Source organism: Triticum aestivum, chromosome 2D, assembly GCF_018294505.1.
Source record: "Triticum aestivum cultivar Chinese Spring chromosome 2D, IWGSC CS RefSeq v2.1, whole genome shotgun sequence".
In the NCBI taxonomy this organism is placed as follows: Eukaryota; Viridiplantae; Streptophyta; class Magnoliopsida; order Poales; family Poaceae; genus Triticum; species Triticum aestivum.
In genome coordinates, this window is record NC_057799.1 from 644,198,559 (window position 1) to 644,214,109 (window position 15,551).

The window sequence follows — 15,551 nt, forward strand, 5'->3', positions numbered from 1 at the left end:
GCAGCCGTCACCAGCGTGCGGAGCGGCTGGTCGAGCCGCTGGCCTTCATCTTCATCTTCATCGCCGTGCGGGCCGGCAGGTCGTCGTCGTCGTCCTCGGTGGAGTCGAGGTCGATTTGCCAGGAACGACGGTCTGGCTCCGGCGGCCTCGCTGGCATCTGCACCGCTTCTTCTTCCTCCTCCTTAGCCTCCACGCCGATGACCACCGGCGGCGCGATAGCCGTTTCCCAGTACACTGCGGCACGGCGGTCATTAGGAGCCCAGTAGGTCTTGTACTGGCACCACTTCTTCCTCTGTTTACCGTCGACGGAGACGACCTGATTCATGGCCCAGCGAATGATGTCAACTGCCATCGCGCCCTTCGCTGGGTCAGGAATCAGCGTCTTCAGCTCTTCTTTACATGCCTTCATGAGCACTGCATTAGATTCCTTCTGCATGTCCTGCATGGAGGCGAAGTTCGAGCACACCTCCATGGTGTTCTCGAACTTGGTCCACTCACCAGTCGTCCCCCCGAGGAAGAAGGCCCTCCAGCCAATACCGCAAGGGAAGGGGTTGGCGTTGGAGCTGGAGCTAGAGCTCATGGCGATGGGGAGGAGGAAGGTTGACAGTGAGAGAAGAGAGGGGGTGGGTAAGTAGTGGTGGGCAGGGTGAGTAAATATATGGGGGATGGAGAGGAGAAGAAGAGTGACAGTCATGCCGTTTTAACTAAAAAATCTTCAATTAGCCATGAACTCTGTGTTGTGCGTGACTCCATGAATTGTTTGCAGATCGAGGAGAGCAATGAGATGGGCACGGAGGTTTACAACAAGGGCAAGCAGCCCCTTCACCCAATGCCCGACGAGGTTGTGCTGGCGCCCACCACCGAGGAAGACTTGAAGACGCCTGAGGGTGGCGACGACGAGGGCATGGAGAAGCCCCCCAGCAACAAGCACCGCAAGTACGTCCACTACCATCAGGAGGATGGCCCAACTCACTTTCTGCAAGGTCATCCTTGCACCGAAGCTTGAGTGCATCCCCATGCCCCTGGACTTCACCAAGCACTTCGTCGTGGTGCCGAAGGAGTTCAAGCTCAGGAACAACACCGGCTGCTCCTGGAAGGTGACGGTGAAGCTGATGAACGGCAGGGCGACCCTGGATCAGGGTTGGGCCACCTACGCAGCCGTTCATCAGATCAAGATCGGCTACATGGTGACGTTCAAGCTCCTCACTCCCGACACCCTCAAGGTCATCATCTTCGACGACGATGGCATTGAGGTCGTCAACAAGTGAGGGAAGCACGACAAAGCCTTTGCCGCCAAGGAATAGGGTCGGGCCACCTCTTTCCAGCGTACTATCGAGTCTGCTTTGAACATGTTTATGGTTTATGCGTTCAACTGTTATGGAGTGTGGTACTGCTTATATCTGAATTATGCTAGTTGATTCTCTGTTTATACTCTGTTGTGCTTATAATGTGTGCTGCCGACGTGTGGTGGTAACCTCACCAACTGGCCAAAGAGGTTACCACACACCAGGCGTTGCATACAACCAAACACCATGCCTTGGGTTTGTCCACTAACATGCAGGCAACCAAACACCAGGCAGTGTGGCTCTGCCCATGCAGGCAAGAGGCCATGCAGGAAACCAAACAACATGCAGGTGGTGCATTTGAGGCTGCATTTGCATAGCCAGGTTGGGTGGAGAAGTGCATGCAATGCGGGTACTCTAGCGCACGGCAACCAAACACGCCCCAAATGAGTCTAGTAGATGGGGTTGTGCGTTTCTTCAAAAATAATAGAGTAAACGAAAACGGAATTTCCCGAAATCACTAATTAAGGAGTACTTATAGCATAGATCACTCCCACCTTCCCAGATTTGACAAGTGACGTGCTGCATGTGTGCCATTTGTCGTAACCTTTTAGTTTTCCTTTTTTCATATATCTATTTATACAAAACGTTTTATATCTTAAACCGTGCATCCAAATCTCGAACGGTTTTCACCGTTGGATTTCTCGCATCGAGATCTTCAAAACTAGATCCCGAACGTTTTTCATCATTGGGTCCCTCGCGTCCAGATCTTCAACACTAGATCCCATGTTGATAGATTTTGATGAACTTTTTTTGACGAAAAAAACTGGATGAAAAAACAGAACTGGAGCACGGTTTTTTCCCTTTTCGAAAGAGGTACGACCGTGCCTCTCGTGAAATCACAACCAAGCCTTTCGCGAAAGTAAAACCATGCCTCTCGCAAAAGGAAAAAAACTCGTTTTTTTTCATTTCCGAAAAGGCACGGTCGTGCCTCTCGCAAAAGCACAACCATGCCTCTCGCGAAAACAAAACCGTGCTTCTAGTGAAAGAAAAAAAACTGAAAACAGTTTTTTCTGTTTTCGAGAGGCACGGTTGCGCCTCTCATGAAAGCAAAATCATGCCTCTCGCGAGAACAACACCGAGCCTCTCATGAAAGAAAAAAACATGTTTTTTTCGTATCTGAGAGGCACGGTCGTGCCTCTTGCGAAAGCAAAATCATGCCTCTCGCGAGAACAAAGCCGTGCCTCTCACGAAAGAAAAAAAACATGTTTTTTTTCGTATCCGAGAGGCATGGTCGTGCCTCTAGCGAAAGCAAAACCATGTCTCTAGCGGATGAAAAAATAAAGAAAACGTGTTTTTTTTCTGTTTCCGAGAGTCATGGTCGTGCCTCTCGCGAAAGGAAAAACAGGCCTCTCTTGGAAGCAAAACCTTGCCTCTTGCGGAAGAAAAAAATACACGTTTTTTTGTGCAATTTTTTTTCCCGAATTTTCTTTTGTCCAAAAGCTACGGAAGACCGGTGAAAAACAGAAACACTGAAAAAAACCGTTTAAAAAGCAGAAAACGGGTGTGAAAAAAATCCGTAGAGAGCGCCTAATGCGCGACACGTGGTGGGTAGTTGAAAGCGCGTCAAGTCGCACTGATTGTTGTGAGGCTCCTAAAGAAGCGCTCACCAATTAGTTGCTCTCGGAATTTCCTATTTGGCGCACGCTGCGTCAAGCTGCCGAGGTTTCGCATAAGCTTCAAGAGCGCGAGCAACGCATTATGGCCGGCCCATTAATAGTTGCAGCGATCTCGGTTTTAGTTTTTTACGGTTTTGAGATTCCTGAATTGTTTTTTATTCTAGTTTTTTTTTGTTTTTGTTTTCCCCTTTTCTCTCCTTTTTCCCTTTTCTGTTTATTTTTCTTCTCCTTCTATTTTTCCCTTTCGCTATAAGTTTTACTTTTCTTTATTCAATTGTTTTTAGAAAATTTAAAAATTGCTGTGTTTTGAAAACATTTCCCTTTTTGTTTTCTTCTTCCCGTTTTTAGTTTTTAGTTTTTTCTGTTTCTTTTTTCTTTTTTTCTTGTTCTTTTATTTTTATTTCTTTTTAATTTTTATTTTTCGCTATAAAAAGAAAAAAATATTCAAATTTTTTTCATGTTTTCAAAATATATTCAGTTTCCAAAACAATGTTCTCGAAATTCAAAAATTGTTCGCGTTTCATAAAAAATGTTCAACACTTTCGAAGTCCAGAAGATGTTCGGGATTTCAATTTTTTTTATTCGCATATTCAAAAAAAGTGCGCGCTTCCGAATAATTTCAAGATTTTTAAAAATTATTCTTCATTCAAAAATTTGTTCTCAAGATTCAAAAATTGTTCGTGCTTTAAAATGATTGCGCTTCCAAATTTGTTTGTGATTTTTCAAAATGGTTCTCCATATCAAAATTTGTTCTCATGATTTGAAAATTTGTTCGTGGTTTAAAGAATTGTTGACAAATTCAAAAAAATTCATGTTTTCGAAAAATGTTTGGGAAATTCAAAATTTGTTTGATTTTCATAATATTGTTTGCGTCTGTGAACAAAATTGTATGTTGAAAAAATTACTCAAAATTTGGAAAATAAAAGTCGGGATTTTGCCAAACAGTGTTAATTCCGGAACAGTCGTTCTTTCGGTCGACAAGTCTGTTCTATCGCAGTGGCTAGCACCGATCTCGCGCAAGTCTTCAGTCCCGTGTTAGACTCCTAGCCACCATGCGGCGCATTGGAGCCTTGGACTATGGTAGGGCAAATCAGGAGGGTGCAGCGGCGGCTGGTCATCCGCGCTTTGTTGAGCTGCAGTTGTTGGCACTTGTTTCTTCTTCTTCTTCTTCTTCTTCTTCTTCTTCTTCTTCTTCTTCTTCTTTCTTTATTTTTTGGGGCTTGCTGTGCTACTCGCCCCAGCATGCAGTTGCTATGTGATCGGTGTTGGTTGCTTTGTGATACAAGGGGGTGAAACCCTTTTTCGGCAAAAGGGCCATTTTCGTGCCTAAAAAAGGTCACATGTGCAGCGCATGACATCTATGAAAAATCCCGGCCAGGGGCTTACCTAGCAAGATGATGACCTATTTGCACCTGCAACCCAAGTTGTGTGATGGGTTTTATCATTTTACAAGTTATGTGACTAAAGTGCACCCATCGGACAAATTCTAGGATCGCCAGACGCCAGTGTCATTTACTCTGTTAGAATAAATCCTAGGGCACCCTCGATCTACCGAGGACCAAGCAATCACATGAGGCATGGCTCCGAGATTTGTTAATGAGGTTCACCATCATGGCTACATACCCAGGGCCTAACTACAGCCTATGGGTGCTCCTCTCCATGACACTGCTATAATAACGCACCTCCGGCCGCCCGGGCGCCGGCACGCACCGCCGGCTCCCCCTGCGCGTCTGTGCTATTATGTTGGCATAAGTTACATCGTGTGTCTACCCTCGCTATATATGAGAGGTCTAGGATACAAGTGTCCTACTTGGACATGACTCCATATCCTGTCGACACACCATACGACTCCAAGTCCAACTGTAACCTAACTTGTACAATAATATTTGACACAACTCTAACATACTCGCGGCTAAACTACCAGGTGCTTGAGCCGCTAGTGTTACAGAGCAAAGCTCCAAATCTCTGAAGGCTTTATTTAGAGGGTAAACATGAGATGCAAATCTCACTTGGAAAAGTGTTGCAAGTGAAAGGCCTATATATAAACTGCTCCCAATCTAGTTATCTACTCGAGATGAGCTGGTATCAAGCATGCCAACAAATCTGGGAACGGAACTGTTGTGCGGACGACGTAGGGTTGCACGACAGCTGCACAACGGGCAATCCAGCCGTTTAGTGCATTTCCATACATGCATGGACTATGTGATATATGTTGTCGTGCAGGAATCGTGCACGCAGTGTCGTGTCTATAGCAGTGCTCATCTTGGAACTCCTGCCAATACAATCAACCGTGGAGGCATGCTCTAAAACCCTATATTGGGTGGCTAGAGAGCAGCGAGGCATGATTATTGATAAATATTACGGAAGTCATACTTGGAGCATAATTAATCCGACCACCTTGTGCAGATAATGAGTACACTAACGGTGTCTCACAAATTATTTCTCTACCTGAAGTCTTTAGGCACTTATCTATGGTGTATCACGGCCAAATCAGTAACCGGAGAGAGATCAGTTTGAGTGTAGGATCATAGAGCAGGTACACTCTTTCGACTGAACCTCGAGGTGATCTCCTGGCCTGTGTGGCTTCATTTCCTGGTCGTACCCTGATTGCCATGAGATAGGTCTCCAACTGAACCTTGGATGGGACAGCATCCCACCGAGGCCAACTATGCTTTTTGACAAACCTACATTCACCAAACGACACATTCAGCAGCAAACTTAGAGAAACAAACGTGCAGGTGTATACCCGTAACTAAGGTGCTGTGGTATTACATTAGCACTCTTCTGTTACCTACAAGGAGGATTACTTTATCATGCATGTTATTCTTTTCTTCTCTAAGTTAGTGCAACTGTACATGTGCGCATAGCATCCATGTTGTAAATTTCCTCTTGCGGTAATACCCACGGAAAATGTATCGATTGCAAACCATCGATACCTATTTACTATTGAAATTACTAAGACAAACCTCTACAAAAGTTGAGTAAGGCCACATTTGAGTTTTCAGGAAGATTCTTTTTAGAGGACATCAAGTTGTACCTTTCATGGAGCTCACAATGTACGTGGTGGCGATGCGGACGCGAGAAATAATTCCTGTTAAGACATGACATTGGGAACATTAAAATTGTTTTGTAGATAAGCGTAAAACATATCAACACACCATGACATTGGTTGCGCTTGTGTGTACTTGGTTACTGCAGATGCGAGTCAATCTTCTGCGGCTAAGAATTTAACAAACTGTACAGTACCTCGCGTACCTCCTTGGAAGAATGATAAGTATTTAATCTTGACTTTTCATAGAACAAGAAAAATTTGTTCATGCAAGCATGCTACACGAGTTGCTGTATATTAAGGAGTTACTCAATATGCCATGCATACCTTGTATATAGAAAATAGTTCTTTCAGAAAAAATCTATTTATGTGTTTTATTAATATGCAGCATAAAAGTGTACAATAGAACCATTATTTCCTAAGCTATTTCCATGTAGAAAATCTCAAGGCATTGAATTTTCTCTTGTTTGATGGAACATTTTCTTACGCAATGAAAACTAGTCTGAAATACTATGATCAGGCTACTTCCTTTCCTTTATTATTATTTGATTCCATGTATTGACAGTGTGCAAAGTTTAATTTATAGCCCCTTACTAAGAGGTAGTACTGAGCTCATAGTAACCTCGTAGAAACTACCGGCATGCTGGTAATTCCCCCTAATCCTGTTTACCACCCATGGTGCAAGCCAACAGTTCCCAGCCATACTTTAAATAGCTTGCTATCTCAGCACTGGTGTTTGGAGAGGCATCACGCTAAACGCATCGTTCACAATTTAGCACCATTTAGCATGCTATAGCTTCAACATAGCGCCAAACGTAGAATGTCATACCCCTCTATTAAAAACATTGATCCCAACAGAGTTTTAGTATCGGAATAATGGATGCAAATGAGGTAAACCTATCAAAAACTAGTATTTGAAATGCATAAATAACTGGGAAAAGGTACTAATATGAAACTTCACATGGTTAAGAAGAGAAACAAGAAAATACTTTTACAGATTGTATATCTCTCCCTAATAATAAAGCACGGATTGAGTCTCCTGGGGTTGAGGCAACAAGGATGCTCTCCTCGACGGTAGCGCACACATCGTTGACTCCTGTCCGCGATCGTCGGGTACGGTTGATTCATCGAGGCCATGGTTGATTCATTCATCCTTAGTATAGTTTATTTTCTATTTCATGTGTTTTCAGAAGTTGGGTCTCGATGACCTATAAGCAAGAACAACCTTCTCTAACTGATAGTGTTATTCTCCTAAACAAGTTGCTATTTCGGTATTCGAATGGGGGATAAAGAACGACATTCATCATTAGTACTTGAAGAGACTTGCATGCTTGGGACTGAACATGATCTGTTGTAGTGCATCTTACTTGACTGCTCATTGTACAATTTATATAAAATCAAGGTCTTCTCCATATGTAAGGGAATGTTTTCTTACTGCAATGGTAAACTATTCTGAATCCATCTCATAATGTGGCTGCTCATGTTTGGTGCAGTTGTAGCGCATGGCATGGCGATGGTGGGGGAGATGCGAAGGAAAGATGAGAAGGGAAGATGATAGGGGATTAATCGATAAGTATGCGGAGGTGCTGTAAAATTTCCTCCTTTATGTATAGTTATTTCATTGTCCATCTAAATAACATCCCATGTATATGTATGAAAATCATTTTGTGCTGCTAAATTTTCTGTACAGATTTAGTATTATTTGGTGTTAAACTTATAATGATCGAAAAAATGCTAAATTTACATGTTGATTCATCATTTGTATACTTTTGGTTTCAGCGATTGATATGAGAGGTTTGGCACTACTCTTACTTATATATCAAAACGTACTAGATTTCTACCTCATTACGGTTGCAAACGCAGCCCCATTGGTATAGAAAAGAAAACAATCTTTTCAGAATAGTTCGTCATCTCGCGAGATTGCAGAAACCCTCGCGGCATTGACGCATCTTGCCTTCTGCGGTTGAGAGGACCTGGGCTGGGCTAAAATTTCTGTATAGATTTAATGTTATTTGGTGTTAAACTTATAATGATCGAAAAAATGCTAAACTTACACGTTGATTCATCATTTGTATACTTTTGGTTTCAACGGATATATATGAGAGGTTTAGCACTACTCTTACTTATAGATCAAAATGTATTATGACCACCAGGTTAAATCTACCACATGGGTCGTCAGCTTTGTTACCGTAACAATGCACCAACCTAACATGCGAGGAAAACAATTTCACAAGTCTCATGTTAAATATCTATTCAAAGAGGTACATGACAATGTCGATGTGCAGGAAAGATAACTTCACTCACTAACATCTCTGATGCTATGGCTTACATGTTGACAGTTGAGACCTGCTGAGTTTGCTCATTTATTGTGTGATGTGTTAACTTGCTTTTGTAGTTTGTATATGCCAACATATGTCATCTTGTTTTATGGTTAGTAGTATTTCAACATGATTTTCCTATTCATCATGCATGAAAACAAGACTGCAGTAAGGTGCTACAGAGCTAGGAGATCTTGGTGTATACTACAATATATTAATACGGAGGGATTCCTTTGTCACATGATTTGATAAGATATAGTTATTGTTTTATTTTGTAATCAGATTCTTGATGTACCGTTTCAGGTATTTTCTTTTCAGAGATTTGGCCATTCAACTTTTGTTCTGATTGCTAATTGCCTTTATGTGAAGAACTTTGTATGGATTAGTTGATATGGTCAGTGGTCAAACTGTTTGAGTTGCAAAATTGTTTGAAATTTCAAATCTGCAGGTTGTATATATACAACCGGATATGATGTGCATCATGCGTAGCTGTCTTCTTAGTTTTGTCTGTTAGCATTAATTAATATCTACTTCTTTTTTGCAGACTCTTTTTTAATATTTGATGTACTTCAGATGTTGAGCATAATAACGGAGATGGTGCATATGAGGATTTTTCTCTCCCGTTACAACACAGTTTATATTCTGGGTTGCGTCAGTTGCTTTCGGTTGGTGACGACTGCAATGTAGTTATCACCATGCTCCTTATGTTACTGGAAACATCATTCTTGATTATTTCCCCTTGTGTTACTGTCACCACCATTGTTGATTATTTCTCCTTCCGTTCTGTTATCCAATAGATATTCTCTTAGTACATGTATATTTGGGTGACAAAGGAGCAAGCTATCCCTGATTAAACCCCAAATTGGCGAGATATGATGTTTTCTATCTGAATGTTGTTTCATAGAATTAATCATTGGTTTAGTTTGCGAGATTAAACCCAAATAAGTTTATGCAATGAACGAGAAATAACACGATTGAATGTTAATTTTCTTCTTAAATTTCATAGTAGAGATTTTGCCACCGATGATCTACTGCACGCGGACGCCACATCCTTTCTTCTCAGGTATCGTTCGACATTTCAAAGCCAATGCGTTGCGACCAGGGTGCTGGAGGCTCTTGGGGTCGCAGCCCGCATTCCTACTGGAGGTAAGTTTTGTAGCCTCCCATTGCAACGCATGGGCATTTGTGCTAGTAAGGTACAAAAATTAGCAAGTAAAAAATAACTATATACTGTTTGACAGTGTGAATTATGGTAGTTACCATGAGGCGTCCCATATCTGTAACTCTCAGCCTAGGCTTGTTTTGATTCATATCTATCTCTTTCCTCAATGCATTTTCCACACTACTAATCTTCTCGCTTGTATCTTCACTGAATGTAACACAAACATCCTCAAGCGACGGAAGGTTCTCTAAACCCAATGCAAAATCACCAAACTGGAATAATGTGTCCTCCACATCCTGAAAATCTAATTTGAGGGTTTGGAGACTTTGCATGGCTCCTCGTCCAAACCTCAACTCCATGGTGTCACTCTTGACACTGAACATCTTTAGACATGAAAATGGATAACCAATGCCAGTGGTCAACCGTTTTTCTCTGCCTTGTGTAGGTTTCTCCACTTGTATGACCAGTTCAGAGAGAGACACTATGCTCCCGAGAACTTGAAGGTCCTCCTCTCCTAATGTTTTCAGTGTGATACTTAGGAAGAACAGGTAAGACATGGAGCACATCGATCTTGGCACTGCATAAGTGATGCTATTAAGCATGTGGATTAACAACAATTGTGCTAGTTGAGCAAAGGTTGACGGCAGCTCTTCTTCTATTTTGGTAGACCTTATGTCCAGCACTTGCAGAAATTGTAGATTCCCGATCTCTTTCGGGATATTAGTGATAGATGTACCCCTTAAATTCAAATATCTCAAGTGAAACAAATTGCATATATCATTCCAATGGGTATTATACACTTCACATTCAGCTAAATCTAATACACGCAGGACTGGGAAACAGAAGAGTGCTGGCAGCAAACTAAAAGCTGGAGTAAACACAGTAAGTTACCTCACGTGGGACAAGCTCACGGTTGCCAGCTGATTACCAACTTCTTCATTCCTGGTCTGCAAGGACAATCGGCGTATCTTACTTGGTAGATACTCTAACTGCTGACAATCTGGTGTTGTTAGAAAATTCTCCTCATGTGACAAATAAGTGATGAAGTCACGAACCATATCATGCACACGACGAAGGCTATTTAAATATGAAGGCTGGACCAAGTTTATATTAACTAGCTCCTTCAAGTAATCCTCTCCTACTTCATATAAGCTCCTCCCTTGTTCTTTTTTCACAAAACCTTCACCAACCCATTTCCAAATTAGTTGTTCTGCTTCAATCTCATAATCCTCTGGATACAAACCAAGATGCAGTAAGCAAGTCTTTAGGTGCAGAGGTAGGCCAGAGTAACTTACAGATAATATTCTCCTCATGTTCTTCACATCATCATGATTATTGTCTAGCCCCGAACTGATGGATTTGTACACCTTGGACCAATACTCATGTGTATGTGCTCTTCCCTTTTCACTAGACAGCAAGCTACCTATCGCAAGGATAGCTAGCGGAACTACCCCACATCTTTTTAAAATTCTCTCAGATACTTCAACCAATTGATTAGGTTGTGACTTGTTCTCCATCTCATATATTATTTGATAGAACAACTTTCTTGAGTTGACAACAGAAAGAGGTTTCAGCCGATATACACCACCAGCTTGCAGGGAAACATCAAGAACCCGAGTTGGTGTGATTACTCTACTTCCGTATCCATTCTCAATCAATGCATACTTGATATTTTCCGAGACGGATTTATCCCATATGTCATCAATAACTATCAAGTACCTTCAGTTGATATCAAAATACATATATTACATAAGAGTTGTCATACATTAATTGGGAAGAATTGAGCTGTGTAAGAAAGCTTACCAACTTTTCTTCGACAAATTAAAACTGGGGGATAATTTTACTTCGCCGGCCTCTACACCAACTAGGGACGATGCATACAACCTTTTTAAGCATGAGTACTAAGATTTTTAAATCTTGGTTACACACCAAGCCTAGTCCTCAAGGATAAATGCATGAGTACAAGGAAAGCATGGTCCTCAAGAACTAATAGGAACCTAAATTCGCCTCCGTGAGGATTTGAACTCAGGTGTTGGGTTTGTACATCCACTCCCCCAACCATTTGAGCTATGCTGACTCCCAAAGCTTACCAACTTAAATGGCAAAGAAAATAAAAACTTGAGAGGTCTGCACTATTGTAATTTCCTTCAGGCATCCATATACGGAACATTGAGGAACACATATTCACAAACGTACCTCTTGTTTTCAAGGAATGTTCTTATCTCACTGATGAGTTGTTGCTCGCCCCATGATGCTTCATTAATGTTCTGGTACATCTACTTATCAAGTTGATGGAGCATGCTCTTGAAAATATGCTTCATATTAGGATTAAGAGACACGGAAACAAAGGCCGCACAATCGAATTGCAAATTTTGCTTTTGAATACTGATTTGCACTCTGAGCTTCTTATACACTGCATTGGCAAGGGTTGTCTTGCCCAATCCACCAAATCCAACAATAGAGACCACTTTTAGACATTTCTCCGAAACCTCATCTCCCTCCGTCAGCATCTTGATTACCTCAACGCTCTTCTCGTCAGTGCCAACGAGCTCCGTGGCCTTTCTATACAAGGCTGCTAGGCGAAGGGTGTCAATAGCTGGACCGACGGGCTTCGCAGCAGCCACATTGTCAACCTTGTACCTATCACGCCGGTCACTGACCTCCTTGATGTGGCTCTTGATGTCTTTGATATCGATGCCGATCTTGTGGCAAATCTTGCCCTTGGTCAACAGGTTGAGGCTCTTATCAATGAAATTCCTGAAGCTATGGGACTTATCTGGTCGGCCATCGGTTTCGATGCGCACCATGAACTTGTCGATGCTATCTTCCAGGCCATATGACAAGTCCCTCACAGCCTTGGCCCAAAGCTTGACTTGGATGTCCGGTGGCTGGTCGATTGGAGCCTCAGAAATCCCGAGGAGAGATGTCTCCATGCTCTCCATCTCGGCTTTGAGGAACATGTTCTCGCCCCTGACACCCCTCTGAAGGTTGTACTCCTTGGTGATTAGGTCAGCCAGCTTGGGCAGGAGGGTGCCCATCGCTCCAATCACCGCCTGGGCCATGCCCGGCCTGCGCTATAGCTCAGCCTCTCAGTCGGCCGCTGGTGTTTGCGGAAGCAGCAAAGGGAAGACGGTGGTGGCGATCTGCTACGTTGATGAAGAACTTCGTCTTGCACTACATTGCCTAAAGAACGGCAACATGATTAGTCAGGAGCATGAAGTCAAAACTTCGGTAGAAATTCAGAATGAAGTCAAACAGACAGACCTCAATGAAAGGAGAAAGAAGTGGGGATGGAGACCTGTCTTGAATTAAGAGAGAGAGTTGGAGAGTGAAGCATTGAGCGTACTGATGGGGAAATTAACTTTTCGAAAAGCTGATGGGGAAATTTTGGAGCTTGTTCTTCAGTTTCAGAGCAGATATACAACAATCTGAAAGAAAGAAAAATATGAGTTGTAAATGAATAGGTTGAGAAAGCAATGATTTCAAGATAGTCGTCACATGATAGCCTAACTGTTGGAAATATGCCCTAGAGGCAATAATAAATGGTTATTATTATATTTCTGTGTTCATGATAATAGTCTATTATTCATGCTATAATTGTATTGTCCGGAAATCGTAATACATGTGTGAATACATAGACCACAACCTGTCCCTAGTAAGCCTCTAGTTAACTAGCTCGTTGATCAACAGATAGTCATGGTTTCCTGACTATGGACATAGGATGTCATTGATAACGGGATCACATCATTAGGAGAATGATGTGATGGACAAGACCCAACTTAAGCATAGCATAAAAGATCGTGTAGTTTTGTTTGCTAGAGCTTTTCCAATGTCAAGTATCTTTTCCTTAGACCATGAGATCGTGCAACTCCCGGATACCGTAGGAGTGCTTTGGGTGTGCCAAACGTCACAACGTAACTGGGTGACTATAAAGGTGCATTACGGGTATCTCCGAAAGCGTCTGTTGGGTTGGCACGGATCAAGACTGGGATTTGTCACTCCGTGTAAACGGAGAGGTATCTCTGGGCCCACTCGGTAATGCATCATCATAATGAGCTCAATGTGACTAAGGCGTTAGTCACGGGATCATGCATTGCGGTACGAGTAAAGAGACTTGCCGGTAACGAGATTGAACAAGGTATTGGGATACCGACGATCGAATCTCGGGCAAGTAACATGCCGATTGACAAAGGGAATTGCATACGGATTGATTGAATCCTCGACACCGTGGTTCACCCGATGATATCATCGTGGAACATGTGGGAGCCAACATGGGTATCCAGATCCCGCTGTTGGTTATTGACCGGAGAGGCGTCTCGGTCATGTCTGCATGTCTCCCGAACCCGTAGGGTCTACACACTTAAGGTCCGGTGACGCTAGGGTTGTAGAGATATATGTATGCGGAAACCCGAAAGTTGCTCGGAGTCCCGGATGAGATCCCGGACGTCACGAGAGGTTCCGGAATGGTCCGGAGGTGAAGAATTATATATAGGAAGTCCAGTTTTGGCCACCGGGAAAGTTTCGGGGGTTATCGGTATTGTACCGGGACCACCGGAAGGGTCCCGGGGGTCCACCGGGTGGGGCCACCTGTCCCGGAGGGCCCCGTGGGCTGAAAGTGGAGGGGAACCAGCACCTAATGGGCTGGGGCGCCACTTTGGGCCTCCCCCCCATGCGCCTAGGGTTGGGAACCCTAGGGGGGGGGAGTTTCCCCTTGCCTTGGGGAGCAAGGCAACCCCTTCCCCCCTTGGCCGCCGCCCCCCCCCTTGGAGATCCCATCTCCAAGGGCTGCGCACCCCCCCTTGGGGGCCTATATAAAGGTGGGGAGGGAGGGCAGCAAACCACAGCCTTTGGCGCCTCCCTCCTCCCCTGCAACACCTCTCTCTCGCGCAGAAGCTCGGCGAAGCCCTGCCGGAGAGCCGCTACATCCACCACCACGCCGTCGTGCTGCTGGATCTCCATCAACCTCTCCTCCCCCCTTGCTGGATCAAGAAAGGAGGAGACGTCGCTGCACCGTACGTGTGTTGAACGCGGAGGTGCCGTACGTTCGGCACTCGGTCATCGGTGATTTGGATCACGACGAGTACGACTCCGTCATCCACGTTCATTGGAACGCTTCCGCTCGCGATCTACAACGGTATGTAGATGCACTCCCTTCCCTCGTTGCTAGTAGACTCCATAGATGCATCTTGGTGAGCGTAGGAAAATTTTAAAATTATGCTACGATTCCCAACAGTGGTATCAGAGCCAGGTTTATGCGTAGTTACTATGCACGAGTAGAACACAAAGAAGTTGTGGGCGTTGATGTTGCCAATTCTTCTTGCCGCTACTAGTCGTTTCTTGTTTCGGCGGCATTGTAGGATGAAGCGGCCCGGACCGACCTTACACGTACGCTTACGTGAGACAGGTTCCACCGATTGACATGCACTAGTTGCATAAGGTGGCTAGCGGGTGTCTGTCTCTCCTACTTTAGTCGAAACAGATTCGATGAAAAGGGTCCTTATGAAGGGTAAATAGAAATTGGCAAATCACGTTGTGGTCATACGTAGGTAAGAAACGTTCTTGCTAGAAACCTACAAACCACGTAAAAACTTGCAACAACAATTAGAGGACGTCTAACTTGTTTTTGCAGCAAGTGATATATGTGATATGATATGGCCAGAAGATGTGATGAATGATATATGTGATGTATGAGATTGATCATATTCTTGTAATAGGAATCACGACTTGCATGTCGATGAGTATGACAACCGGCAGGAGCCATAGGAGTTGTCTTTATTATTTTGCATGACCTGCGTGTCATTGAATAACGCCATGTAATTTACTTTACTTTGTTGCTAAACGGTTAGCCATACAAGTAGAAGTAATCGTTGGCGTGACGACTTCATGAAGACACAATGATGGAGATCATGATGATGGAGATCATGGTGTCATGCCGGTGACGAAGATGATCATGGTGCCCCGAAGATGGAGATCAAAGGAGCATGATGATATTGGCCATATCATGTCACTGTTTGATTGCATGTGATGTTTATCATGTTTTTGCATCTTATTTGCTTAGAA

At 43.5% G+C, this 15,551-nt stretch overlaps 1 pseudogene; it reads right to left on the reverse strand.

The window, feature by feature from the left end:
* Window positions 1–9,179: 9,179 nt before the first annotated feature.
* On the reverse strand, window positions 9,180–12,553 carry LOC123050723 (disease resistance protein RGA5-like; annotated as a pseudogene).
* Window positions 12,554–15,551: the final 2,998 nt, after the last annotated feature.